Source organism: Dromaius novaehollandiae, chromosome 1 (genome assembly GCF_036370855.1).
Source record: "Dromaius novaehollandiae isolate bDroNov1 chromosome 1, bDroNov1.hap1, whole genome shotgun sequence".
Taxonomy (NCBI): Eukaryota; Metazoa; Chordata; class Aves; order Casuariiformes; family Dromaiidae; genus Dromaius; species Dromaius novaehollandiae.
The window spans coordinates 160779848-160793289 of record NC_088098.1 but is presented as its reverse complement, the minus strand read 5'-3'; the positions used below and the strand labels follow the sequence as shown (position 1 = coordinate 160793289).

General features: G+C 42.2%; 1 protein-coding gene across 2 annotated transcripts in view; it reads right to left on the bottom strand.

The window, feature by feature from the left end:
- The window catches only part of TMTC4 (transmembrane O-mannosyltransferase targeting cadherins 4), a 52916-nt gene extending 51329 nt beyond the window's left edge, over window positions 1-1587 (bottom strand). For both annotated transcript variants that reach the window (XM_026121609.2, XM_026121610.2), the window contains exon 1: window positions 1444-1587. The gene's annotated coding sequence lies outside the window, so the exon portion shown is untranslated. The remainder of the gene's footprint in view (window positions 1-1443) is intronic.
- Window positions 1588-13442: the final 11855 nt, after the last annotated feature.

The window sequence follows — 13442 nt, the reverse complement described above, 5'->3', positions numbered from 1 at the left end:
TAGGTTACAAACAGAAGACTATAGTAATAGCAAAATAGAATACGAACTATGCATCTGCAAACCCCCCAAATGATAGGTAAATACACACCCAGCTGAACTAGGGTCAAAAGCTTAATTTTTTTAATATATTGGCTTTATATATCAACAGTTGCACCTTGGAAATATTATATGTAGTATCTTTGTAAAACCTAGGAAAAAAGTTTAGCTTCCTGAACAGACTTGACCATCAAAACTGCTAACTCAACTGCTTTGCAAATATTCTATTTGCAAAACTAAACTCCAGTTTCTGCATTTTCCTGGTCTGTGCACACATAAGCACATGGACAGGGTGCACTCCCTACCACACCAGTGCTCCTCCTAGCTTTGAGGACTATTTAAAAGTGCTCCACAATTCAGATGAGAGTCAGTAACAGGGAGCTGTGTAAACCTGACAAAGACTGGAGCTCCTTAGCAGAGCAAACGGGGCTAAACCCTTTCAGGGCACAACCTTTTCCAAAAGTAATCCCCCCCCCCCCCCGGCCTTTTTTTTTTTTTTTTAAAAAAAAGACTGAAGGCAAGACCTTTAACCAAAGGGAAGCACATTGCTAGTAACCACTCAGATACAGTGCCAATGCCCACTACAGAAATACCTAACTAAAATATTTCATCTACTCAAAATTCAATCTTGCCCAGAAAGTTTCTCCATGTATGCTTTCCCCCCCCCCACCCCCCCATTTATCTGAGTTGTATCTACTGCCGGCTAATTTCTGCACGGCTTAGAAGAGGAGGCCGGCCCGTGGGGGGTCGCTTACAAGGACGCAGGTGTGCACCTGCCAAGCGCAGCCCGCAAGCACAAAAGGGGGAAACCATCCCCCTACCGGGCGCGCACCCCTCCCCGGTCCCACCTACCGCGCCGGCTCATGGGCTCTAGCGCGGAGGCCGTGCCCCGGCGCGACAGCCCGCCCGGCTCGCCGCGGCCCCGCGACGGGGGACGAGCCCCGCGGGGAGCGGCCCCGACACGCCGGGGCTGCGGGCTGTCCCCGCGCCGCCGCTCGTGGCGCAGCTTGACGGAGAGACAGCCGCCGGCACCCGGCCCCGCCGCGGGGAGGCTGCACCCTCCCCCTCCCCCGCGCGCCCAGCCGGCGAGCGCCAACGGTCACAACCGCCGCCCGCAAACTTGCGGGCGGCCCGAGCGCGCGGCACGGCCGGGAGGGGGCGGCCCGGGGCGCCCCCCGCGAGGCGCGCGCTGCCCGGGAAGGCGGCGGGGAGCCTCGCCGGGAGTTTGGTGGCGGCTCGGCCCCGCTTCGCCGCTCCCCTTTTGTCCCGGCCGCGGCGCCGCCGCCGCCGCCCCGTCCCTGTGTCCCGCCGCGGCACGCGCTCCACCGCGCCGTCCCACCGGCGAGAGGGGCAAGGACAAGCCCCTCCCCGTGGGGTGGAAGGGAGGAGGGCGCCACACCGCCTTACCTGCAACGAGAAGGCGCCCGAGCGGCATCGCCCACCCGGGTGCGAAACTCTGCCCGTCCGGCGAGCCCCGAGCCGGAGCGGCCGGCGGGGGAGGGGCCGCCGCCGCTTCGGCTCCGGGAAACATCCTCAGCGCCCATTGGCTCCGCCGCCGCCCCACCCCTCCTTCACCCCGCCCCTCCGGGGCAGCTCGGCGCGCCCATTGGCAGCGGCGGCTGTGACGCGCGGCGGGCCGGGCCGAGGAAGCGGAGCGAGGAGCTCGCTCGCGGTAGCAGCCAGGGGGAGCGGGGCAGGTCCGGGTCGCCCCTACCCCCCCCCCCCTCACAACCGCACACCCCCTCCGCCTCGCACGAAGGCGGGAGCGGGGCGGTGCCTCGCTCACAAAGCAGCCCGCTTTCCCCCCTTCCCTCCGCCCGGGCTGCCCCTTTGTGGCGGCTGCTTTCCCCGCTCACCTGGGTCCCCGCGGCGGGGGCTGGAGCGCGCCCCCGCGCTTGCGGGCTTGCCCTGCCCTCGCGCCCCCGCCGCCGCGACCGTTGCCGCGACCGTTAGCGGCGGGTGAGCTGCATCGTCGAGAGCGCGGGAGGATTTCCAGCGAGGGGGGCTCTCCCTGCCGCCGGAGAACTTACCGGGCGTCTGAAGTGCATGTTTTAACGCCCTGCACCTTAGGGATGCGGTTCGTGTGGTAATGGGAATACACGAAGTGATAATCCCCGTGAAAAAGATGCTGTAAACCTGCCAGAGTGATAACACGGGAGGGAGGCTTGCCGCTTTGCACTGGTGCCTCCGCTGCTAATGACTGCCTTTCGGCGTGAGCTCTGGATCTGCAGCAATTGGATATGTTAGCAGGGCGCGTTTCTGATCTCGGCGCCTGGCCTTCTTCCTATATTTGCCCAGTGAGGCCCTGATCCTGCCATGAGTTTGCAGACTTATTGCAGGTGCTCCCTGTGGGACAAATGCCGTAAGGAAACAAGGAAAAGGCTTCATCAGGTGTACTTTAGTCATGCATTTCATACTTGCACTTTTCTAGTTAAAAAAGTGTGATTAAATACTGAAATACGCTACGAAATGTTCTTCAGAAGCTTTCCCCAAAACAACAAAATCTTAATATGCTGAAATTGGGTGAGAAATCCTGGCTGAGAGCCAGGCAGGGACATATAATTTGGAGTGGGGCTTTTGAGATATTTGCATTATCAAGCGTCAAATTAGCAAGATTATTTCTTTGATAGCTCCCCTGAGGCTTTAACTCTTGGTGGAAATGCTCCAGTGGTTCCCACCCATAATTGTCTACTTTACACCTGCCTTAGAATATCTTCCACTACTACATGGACAGCTCAGCTGCTTGTGAGGTAGCAGCTGAACAAGAACAATTTTCACGCTACTATAGTAAAATATACGTGGAACTCTTTCACTTTTAAGATGCTAGTCTGTAACTTCTGGTTGCTCAATAGCCATCACACAGCATCTGATGTGCTTCTACATAGGGAAGTGGTAGAAACCTGGTAATCAGCTGTCACAGAGTATGATATTTCTGTTGACCAGTCAGAGCTCATAGAAACTTCTGGTCCCTTTATTGCAAGAGGTAGAATAAACACACAAAGACCACTGCCTGCAAATCCGTAAGCTGTGCTTTAGACTTCAAAATGAGTTTGTCCATTCTGCCAGTGCCCCTGACATAGTGATATAGTTGGGCACAATTAGTGATCTTATCTGTGCCTCATCATAATTTAGAATCATAAAAAATGGCAGACATGAAAAAGGTCTTTATGACTCTTTGGTCATACTGCCTTCTAAATGCAAGATAAAATGCAAAATAATCGGTAACAGCATGTTTTCTAGGTTTTCTGCTCCTAAAGGTAAGATTTACATTGCTTCCCATGAACAGCTGGCTTGTCACGCTATATTAGACATGATAAGGAAGTACTGGTTGATGACTGCCATTTTTCCTTATTGCTCCAAGTTAGGCCCCTCAAACTGCCCTAGATAAGAGCTTTTCCCTTTGTATTAGCACTTCAAATTCTTGTCAACTATTTTCCCAGTCTTTCCAAACTGAAGAATCATCTTCAAATCACAACATTTATATACATTTTTAAATCTTTAATAATGATAGGGCCCCAACTCAGAAGAAAGGGAACCAATTTATAAAAAGAATCCTTATATAGAAAATGCAGTTTATCATATATATAATCTTCTATCTTCTATAAGTCCCATTAAAGTAAATGGAATTCCATTCCGAAAGTTCACGCTTAAACTTAAGCATGTCTTTAAGAATTTATCTTAGTTTAAGCATATGGAAGCACAGGTAAGAGGTTCTGTGAATCAGGTTTGTCTCACTGGACTAACTTACACTAGTTAAGTAACAACGACTTTCACATTTCTACATTATATTTTGTTTTGCAGAGGCTTTGACATCACATTTGCTGATGTATTTATTTCTACTAATGGTCCATTCACATCTGATACTTATCTTAGTAGCTCCTTTGCTCACATTTTTTACACATCTGCACATCCTTGATCTATGTTTTATGAATAGAATTTCATCTGTTCAGTGTAAGTCTGCTGATATCATCAGTTCTGGTCAAATTTATTTATATCCACATAGCCAGATTCACAGACGGTATAAATCACCTCATCTCCACTTACACCAATGCAACCATACTGATTAAAATTTCCTTATGATCAAGCCAATATATGTAGAAATCCCTCCTTCCCATGATTTTCAGTTTTGAAAATAAGGTATTTCTTCGATTTTTATTATTTTCCATCTATAATGTAGCATGTGTTGTAATGACCTTCTATTCTGTTCAATTAATCTGAAGAACCGCAAAGCAAATACCTGTTCTAGAGAGTTCATTCTCTTTTTCCCTCAAAATCTGATTCAAATCAGCTACAGTTGCATAGTTTATTTCCAGTCTGCTTCTTTGGAGGGTTATTATAGCACTTCAATTTAAAGCAGATCCTAAATACAACACTTTTTTTTTTTTTTAATCTGCAATATCTGGGAAAAGATATACATGGAATGAGCAACTACTTGCTCTGTATTTTCAGCATGTTAAATCGGTCTACCTAAGTGGCTATTGCATCCTTTATTTAGAAGCCTGCCATTGCAGATTTGCACAAAGGTCAGTCTTTCTTTTTTAAGAAATGAATGTGCAAATGACATCATATTTCAAAGGATCAGCATTGGCAAGCATGGCAGTGACTCTGCAGACAAGAGAAGAAAATGTTGGTTGACAATGTTAACTAGGTATTCGACCTGGCCCAGGTGACCAAATGTTTCAGAATCTAAAAAAATTATCAAATTTTGTCATACTTGTATTTGTAACAGGTGAATCTTCTCCTTATCCTGCATTTTGCCGTCATAAATATGGGTGCAGCCATTAGGCACAATTGCTCTTAATTATTGGTAATCTACTGCTTATGTTATTGCATGGTTGAGGCATGCGCAAGTATTATGTATGCAAATATGCTACGTGCTTGCTAATAGTAGTTCAGTAGTCTCTTTCTCGAGGCAACTTGTGTCCCAAGTATTTATTCTGTTACAAGATATTTTAACTAGTAGAAGGTCTTAGGTAGCTTGTTTTATATGTCATGTTCTAGATATGTGTATGAACATATATGTGTATATACACATACGTGTATGTACACATGCACAAACTCACATGCCTGTTTCAGTTGAAGCCTTGATTATCTACGAATTGTAAAAACAAAATAGGGATGAAACAAAAGTTACAAAAGATTATTGCAAGAGCCATTGAATGAAGGAAGCCTTGCTTTCCGTGGATTTGTGTCTCATATTTCTATACCTCCTTGCTTTAGTATGATTCCTTTCATGACCCTACAAGGCATCTTCATAAGATACCTCTGTATCCGTCACTTTGCTTTTTGACTTGCCACCTGTTCAAGTTTCATTTTATTCTGTGACTGTCCAGAGCTGTGAGCGTGTTCATTGGTGAATGGCCTGCCCAAACTTCTCAGCCTGTGTAGAGAACTGGTACTAAATGCAGTTTTGTCTCGACATTGCTGCTGCTGCTGCAGAGCCGCCACTGCCAAGGTGTGTTGGGCAATTGCTGCTGCTGCTGCAGAGCCACCACTGCCAAGGTGTGTTGGGCAATGCTGCGCCGGTGCCCCCGGGAGCCGTCTGCAAGGTAAACAACCTTGTGCACCTGCACGGGGGAAAAAGGGTGCGAAAAGGGCAGAAGGCCGCCTCTAGGGGAACAGCACGTCTGGCAGGAACCGCATGTACACATTTGCCATCTGCGCATGAGCAGGAGACCCCCGGATGCTTCCAGCCCGTTTCTGGAAGGTTCCGAGAGGGCGGACTGCGCATGACAGCTAATCTGCATGGGATGTGAGGAAGCACCTCCCAGAGGCGGGGCAAGAACCTATAAAAACTGCAGACTGTGTGATTGGGGGTGGGGGTGGCTTCTTTCTGACGACTGAAGATGTGGAGCAGAGGCAGCGGAACATCATTGGACTCGGAGTGGCAGTAGCTAGTTTCTTTTCTCCTTTTCCAACTTTCTCTCTCTTTTCCCCTTACCCTTGTTCCCCTCTCCCCTTCGCCTTTCCCCACCTTTTCTCCCCACTCTGTTGAAAATAAAGTTAAAAGGTTGTACGATATTTGACCGGTTTTAGGGTCTTAATCTCGTCCTTGGGATCGTAACGAAACCTTCCCGATATTGGATCGGGACAGCCTGCCAGCCTCTGCAGAGAGTGTGTGATAGCTGCACCCCTCAGTGAAAATATCTGTAGGGTCACTATAATCCACACAGCCATTACAATTTTTATGAAACATGTAGGTACTTAGCATGCTTGAGGGTCTTGTACTTTGATAAACAGAGATAAAATGGGCTAGGAGTTATTACAAGAGGACTGACAGACCCCATAACTTCAGTTTTCTTAAGCATCCAGGCTTCCAGTATGAGATTCCTCAGGTCAACAGAGCTGATGTAGATACATCCTTGCTCACTTGCTGAGAATGAGCAGATCCATTGAAGGCTTAGTGCTACTCAGTATTATATTTAGTGTGGATCACTATAATATTTAGTGGATTGGAAACACTGTGGCTCACAATCTTAAATTATGTTCAAGTGTACACTTAATCATGCACTCTCCTCCCTCCAAATATGTAGCTAACAAATATTTCTTAAAAATAGTAGTTAATTCTGAAAAGTGGGAATTAAGCTCTGCTATACAGTAAGTTGTGAAATGTGTTATTGTCAATATACAATGAAAATGTTATAGCAGGTTAAAACACTTTTATTAATAACAAAAAGATTTTGCCATAAGAACCCTCATCACTACTCTTCATGGCCATTCTTTAATAGTATAAGATAGTTATAAAATATTACTCTAGCTTTGATAAAAAACAACCCTTGTCAATAATCAACCTAAGCATTTCAGGGAAAGTACCAATGTAGTGATGCCAACTCATTAAAAGTTCAGAGTTAAATCTCAACTACTTTACTCTGTGCGTCTGCCTGTCTTTTTTATATTAGAGAAAATACAAAGTTTTCACGTAACTGATGATACACTTTTTTCTCCACTCTTTCTTTGCCAGACATTCAAAAGAAAGTAACTATCAATGCTTGGAATGGAAGATGGAAAAGAAAATTTAAATGGAAAATGGAACTCTTAAAGTCATTTTCAGAGATACTTAGATTTCATTCCTAAAAGTATTTGAGGCTGTATGAGGAAAAGATTGGAACCATGTTGTCAGAATGATTGCATGTGATAACATTATATTATTTAAGAATATTTCCAAGATTTACATTTAAATAATTGTACTGTCCTAATCGAAAGACTGTATAAGAGTCTCTGTACCATCAGAAGCAATTTGTAATTCATTATTTTTATCCTCCAGTTTAATAGTCATATATATATGTATAAGGCTATTAAACTAAGACTATAAATGTGTATATACACATGCACATTTATAGGCAGTCTTTAAAGACTGCTATATCTGTCTTAAAGTTAAATTCATTGCAACTTTATTGTACACAAGACAAAGTTGTATTGGGCAATATGTTAGAAGATCAGGGAAACGATAATCTACTGGAAAACCAAACAGCATCTCAAACTGCTTCTCCTGAAAAGCATTTGCAACCATGATCAGAGAGCCAGGAAAATCAAATGATTTTTCTAATATTTCTTATACAGCATAATGTTAGCAATTTGGAAATTCTGGATTTGGTCTGGGTTGCCATGCCCAAGATTTAATCAACTACAGGAGTGGCTGAAGCTATTGGGAGCTGCCAGCATTTTGTAGCCATAGGCACTCACCTGATATTAATGTGAGGCACTAGGGACCTTCTTTTTTGCACCCACCCAATCGTTCACTTGAGTGAAATGAAAGTGTTGAATATGTCAGTGATCTGGTAAGTCACATGGCATCATTTGGTACTGAGTAATATAAAATGATGATGTAAGGTACAGGGAAACAAAGAATTGGGGCCTGCACCTTTTTCTGTGCAAAGGTCTCCTTTTCAACTATTTTTAGCTTTTCAGCTGCAGGTCTAGTCATGTCTTTTATTTCATTTTCACAGACCTACTTGCCTAACAGTGGGTTCCATGAAGTCCTGAAAGTTCATCCACATGTAACAAACTCCAGTACTGAGGCCTATATTTAAAAAGTAGGAGGAAAAAGAAGATTGTGAAACTAATCCTAGAAAATGTTAAGAGAACCCTTAGAGATGTATACAATTAAACAATTATGTGATGGAGAAAAGAGAAAAGCTAATAGTTCATGATTTATATGAACCCAGTTTATAATTCATAAATCAAAATCGAAATAGGAAGATCTTAAAACTGTATTGGTGTTTGAGGCAAAGCTGGTGAGCAGCATGATCTGATAGGCAGATATTAGACAGCATTTCAGACACATTTTAGACCAAGGCATCAGAGAGTCACACTGCTATAAAATGCAGAAATTATTTTAGACATTTCTCTTTTTTACCCTCCTCTTGTAGCTAGTATTTGTAAAATAAAATCATTATTTTTACTAAAATTATTTTGCTTCATAGGCAGGTGCAGCTGTAAGCATGAGATCATGCATTAATGCCTAAATTTTGGTGTCTCTCTCTAAGTAAGCACTGAGAAATTTAAGGCATATGAGTTATTGTGGAGTGAAGTTAAAGTGACTGCATTTAGATAATTTCCAGCTGTGATTTGTAAATAACATTATTCTTTCCCTTCTTGCTCAGGCATTATTACGGCTGCAAAAGAAATTTAAGGAATAGGTTTTGTTTCTCTTTTTCCACCTAGAGTGCTTGGCAAAGGATAGCAGGTGTCATTATCTCTGCTTTAGAGATGGAGAAACTGAGGAATAATGAGATAAAGTCACTTATCCATGATTGCACAGCAATTCATTGACAAAAGCAAGAAATAGAACTGGTTAAAACCAAAGAGCTGGTTAGAACATGGCATTTTTTCTTCCTGTTAGGAACTGTGAGGTTTTGGAAAAACTTCCTGACCTAGCAGAAGACAAGTTAAAAAAAACATTTTTTTTCTGCAGGACATGAACTGCCCTCTCTTCCTCCTACCAATCAAAGAGAATGCCACATCAGGAAAAAGAAGTCTGAACTTTTCAGCTTGCCAGCTGCCTTCTGGAAAGCTTTTTGTCCTCTGGAAAGTGGAATTGATAAGAGTCCTGTGGGCAGGCTGCCATAGTTTCTCTGGCTCTCTGACTAGGAAGAAAGACATGGTTTTCCTCTCTCCCCCGACCCTGCCTCTAGTTCCATGGTTCCTGGCCTTGAAGACTTTTAACCATTATTTTGATTGTTTCCTGTCAGGAATTTTTTCAGAAAGGTATTTCACAACCAGCTTTAGAACTTGGTTCGTGTGGCTCCGAAAACAGTCTCTTAATTCGTCAGTCAGTCTGAATAATATTTAGTCAGCTGAGCTCCTGGCTTTGTACAGTGCCTATCACATTTTTCTTATTCCTCTGTTGCCTAATAAGCCCTAATACATTTTTTTTCTGATAAGCTAAGACCTGTGAGTCAGACTCCCATTGCGATAGGCACTGTACAAACACATAAGAAAGAGAGAACTCCTGCCCCAGAAGAGGTCATTTGCACCCCACAGTTTTGCACCATTGACACCGATAGAGTACCATTTGTTCAATAATGTTTAATAGAACCTATAAGGAGTACGGCAGGACTATCCTTCCATCAGTATTCTTTCTGCATGGACAGAGGCAAACTATTTATGTGCCCTTCTGTTCTGGTACTGCTATAGAGCTAATTAAATCTCCTTTTGTAAGCAAGGCCTGAGGGCTTTTAATTACTCAGTTTTGCCATGTATAAAATGGGCAGAATGCTACTAATCTGTTGACAGGTCTGTAGAAAGCTGTCCAACTGTGAAATGATACTGAAAATTTCATTTTCCTCAGACATATTGTCATCTCTGCACATTTTTTCTAAATAGGTTAGGAAAGCACTTCTCATTACCATGGAGACTCATATTTTATTGCAAAGATTGTAATTACATGCAAGTTTCAAGGTTGCAAGCAGATTTTTCAGAAATCAGGTCAATTGATGAAGTACCTGCACTCAGTATCAGCTGCTGCAGTGCACATCCCTTTCAGTCTGAGTCTTATTTACATTCCAAACCCCAGGGCTCAGCCGCCAACAGATCAATTGTGGAATTGTTGGGCTGTGATAGATCCTGCAACAGGCTAATAAAGGGAAAATAACTTCACTGAAGGGTAAACTTGCTTGCATCTACCTCAGGGTATGTCAGAGTAGCAAAATATACACAGGCAGTGACTGCAAAAGAGTTGATGTACCACAAGATCATATGTTGGCTTACCCTATAGTAACCTATTCTTGTAACCATAGCCAAAGATAGGTGGCTCAGTGCATCACAGATCAAGACCTGCCTAATAATAAGCATTGCTTGCAATTATTCAGTTTGATTTATTAAGAAAGAAAAAGAAAGAAAGATCTTACTGCCTTTTTTTTGCAGTCATGCACGTTTTTTAACACATCACAGAATAGGCTAATGAATGTAAAAAAAATGAAGAAAAAGAAATAGCTCCAGCCTGCAGGAAAGAAATACCCCCACCCGCCTCCCCCCACACAAATGCACTCCAGTCTCACTCCCTGAGGCAAATATATGGAGAGCTTTCAACAAGTTTTTGTCTTTGAACTTTCTGTAGAAACCTTCAGGCAGAATCCATAGATGTGAGAGATTTGTTGACTGCATCTTGAGGGAAGGACATTTTCACTATTGTTTCTTTCTTTTGTAATTATTCCCTTCCAAGTGAGTCAGAAACTTTCAGGAATTCTCCCACAGACACAATGTCCTGCATGCCAGGATCTAACATGGTCTAGGCATTGGTTATTTTTAGTGAAGATATCTGTGGCTTTAAAGAACCCTTGACAACCCATGCACTTTTTGAACAATTGTCTCTTCTTTCTGTATCTGCTCAAGGACCCAATTCTGAAAAGTGGCAAGTGCTGTTAATATCTGTTGACTTCAGTGGTTGTAGCTGTGTAAAAGCAGTTCAACACTTCAGTAAGGAAGATCGGAATCATGCAGAACAGTAGCCCTAGCTAGTATCTACAGATATTCACATTATCTTCTAAAGCTTCCTTTTTCCAATGTGATCAGTTTTGAAACCACTTTGCAAGATATCAGCTGCCTCTGAGCAAATTTGCTGTACTTCACAGGATCAAGCCCTTGGTAATGCCATGTCTCTGACCTCAAATGTCATTGGCCTCGTGTGTCACAAGTGCACACTCCTAGACTCACCTTGGTAAATTATCTCTTGATGCAACAGAGTAGAGTGATGTCAGATAAAATGGTGGTGTTACATAAATGAATGACTATTTCTGAATGAGCAAACTAATTGGAACGAAGGTTTCTATTTCTGTGAGAGTATCATGGTGGTCACTAACAACAGAAATAAATGCATAGCAAGTGCCTAATACTAATATAAAACTTCATTAAAACTTTCTGAAGTATATGCAAAATAATAATATAGGATTTTACCTGTAAAACTCCCCTTAAATTCTGCAGTTCATGAGAACTGATACTGGAACTCCATATTTTGGAAATGTATATTAAAATACATTATTTTTGTGGTGTATTTTATTATCTTACAACATAGTCTGACATACTAGGCAGTAGTCAAAAAATGGTATACTGAAACATGAATAAGAAGTGGTTTCTCCTCTATTTGGCAGAATGAGAGAGAAGGGAAAAGGTGGAGGATAAGAAGGAGAAATGAAGACCCAGGGCAATAATAATAACAGGCAATAATTCTGATTATATTATCCCAGAAAGTTCTATGACATGCATTTTTAAACATTTGCTTTAGTGCAGTTCTGGCCCCCTAAATATATGGCAAAAGATTAATAGCCCTTGACTGCAATAATAGCAAATATTTTAGTGCAACTCAGTTGCATTCATCCCATTAATTTTATAATTCCTTCAGGAACCATTATTTTACGTTCAGGTTCACCAAGTCTTGTTACGGAATGGTGCATCATAATCTGTTTCAAATCTGTTAAGTATTAGGCTAAAGCTGGTTCATACAAGATAAAATTTGATTTAAATATTTCACCATCTTGGAAATCAAACAACTGTAAGAATGATTTCTAAAATAATTTATGAAAGGCTGGAGGCTTCTTCTGAAGGGTAGAAAAGGACTGCTAAGATTGTGTAGGGCCAAAATATATTCATATAGTTATACCACTGGCTTACCATCCATTTTACACTTAATAGTTTTGGAATAAGTATTTCAGTTTCTAGGACAGTGAATCTTTTCACCATTCATGTGCACTACATTGCATTCTTCTTGAAGCCAAGAGATGAGCAATAAAACTCTCTAGTTTCAGCTTGACTTTTATCAATGAAGAGCAAACACCCGTTACCCATTCCTGCTTACAGGATTGTATAATGAGGAAAGAAATGTATAATTTGTATATTGAGGAAAGAAAAAGGAGCATGGGGGGAAGGGAGGAGGTTTACACAATGACTAACTTTCCTCTTGGTCTGAAATCCCTTGCTATGGCTCTAATGGCTACCAGCAGAGACCTGTGAGACTAACTTTCTGAGGCTACTGTGAATTCCTGCCACAAAATCAAAATGCAGTTTCTGAATGCCATGCATATAACTCACCTCCAAGCCATCCAGTTTTATCATCATCTTTGTTTTGGTTTTGCTATTCAAACTATGTTGAGATCTCATGTTAAGTAATCTGTCTAATTTAAAAGTTATGGTTCTCAAGAAAGGATCTTTTCTTTACTCATGTTGTCACATCTATGTGATTATACCATTGGTAACAATAATCTCACACCTTCTTTTCCTTGTTTCCTTACTCTATTGGTGCTGTGGGATAGCTTCTTTTGAAACAAGGTAATAGTCCTTTCTCAGCCAAAATATGTTGTAATTTGCTCTCTGTGCATCCATTTCTTGAAAGAGACAACTCTCACCTTCAACCTGTTAGAAAAACAGGACTAAGAGCTTCGGTGAACATTTTTCACTTGGCTCCCACCAGCCTATCTCTAATTTTCCTGCTAAAACTTTCAGTGAAGTAGAGCCAACTTGGAGGAAGTTCAGTGCCAACCATTGTTGTTTTACTTGTGCAATGAAATTTGGATTTTATAGAATTAATGGAGTTATCAAGACTAGATCATTTTCTTCTTCCCTGAAACTAAAAATTTTACCTTTGGTGCAGATAATTTAACTACCTAAATAACCAAACTACTATATAAATAGTACTTGAATAGTTTTTATACCTATTTCTTCTACAAGCAGAGAAAACAGTTACATGTACATGAATATAATTGATACCAGTTATTTCCTAAATTTCTAAACACAGATGCAACAGTAACAGTGTGTTACAAAATCAGCTAGCTGAGGAGCTACTTTCTGCAGGTAAATCTAGATCTGGTAGCAGATGTAATGTGCCATTTAGGCATTCTAGGCTCTTCCCAAAGGTGTGTCACTGTCACTTCACACAATTTTTGATTCAAGGAGGATCTGGAGTATCAAAATTG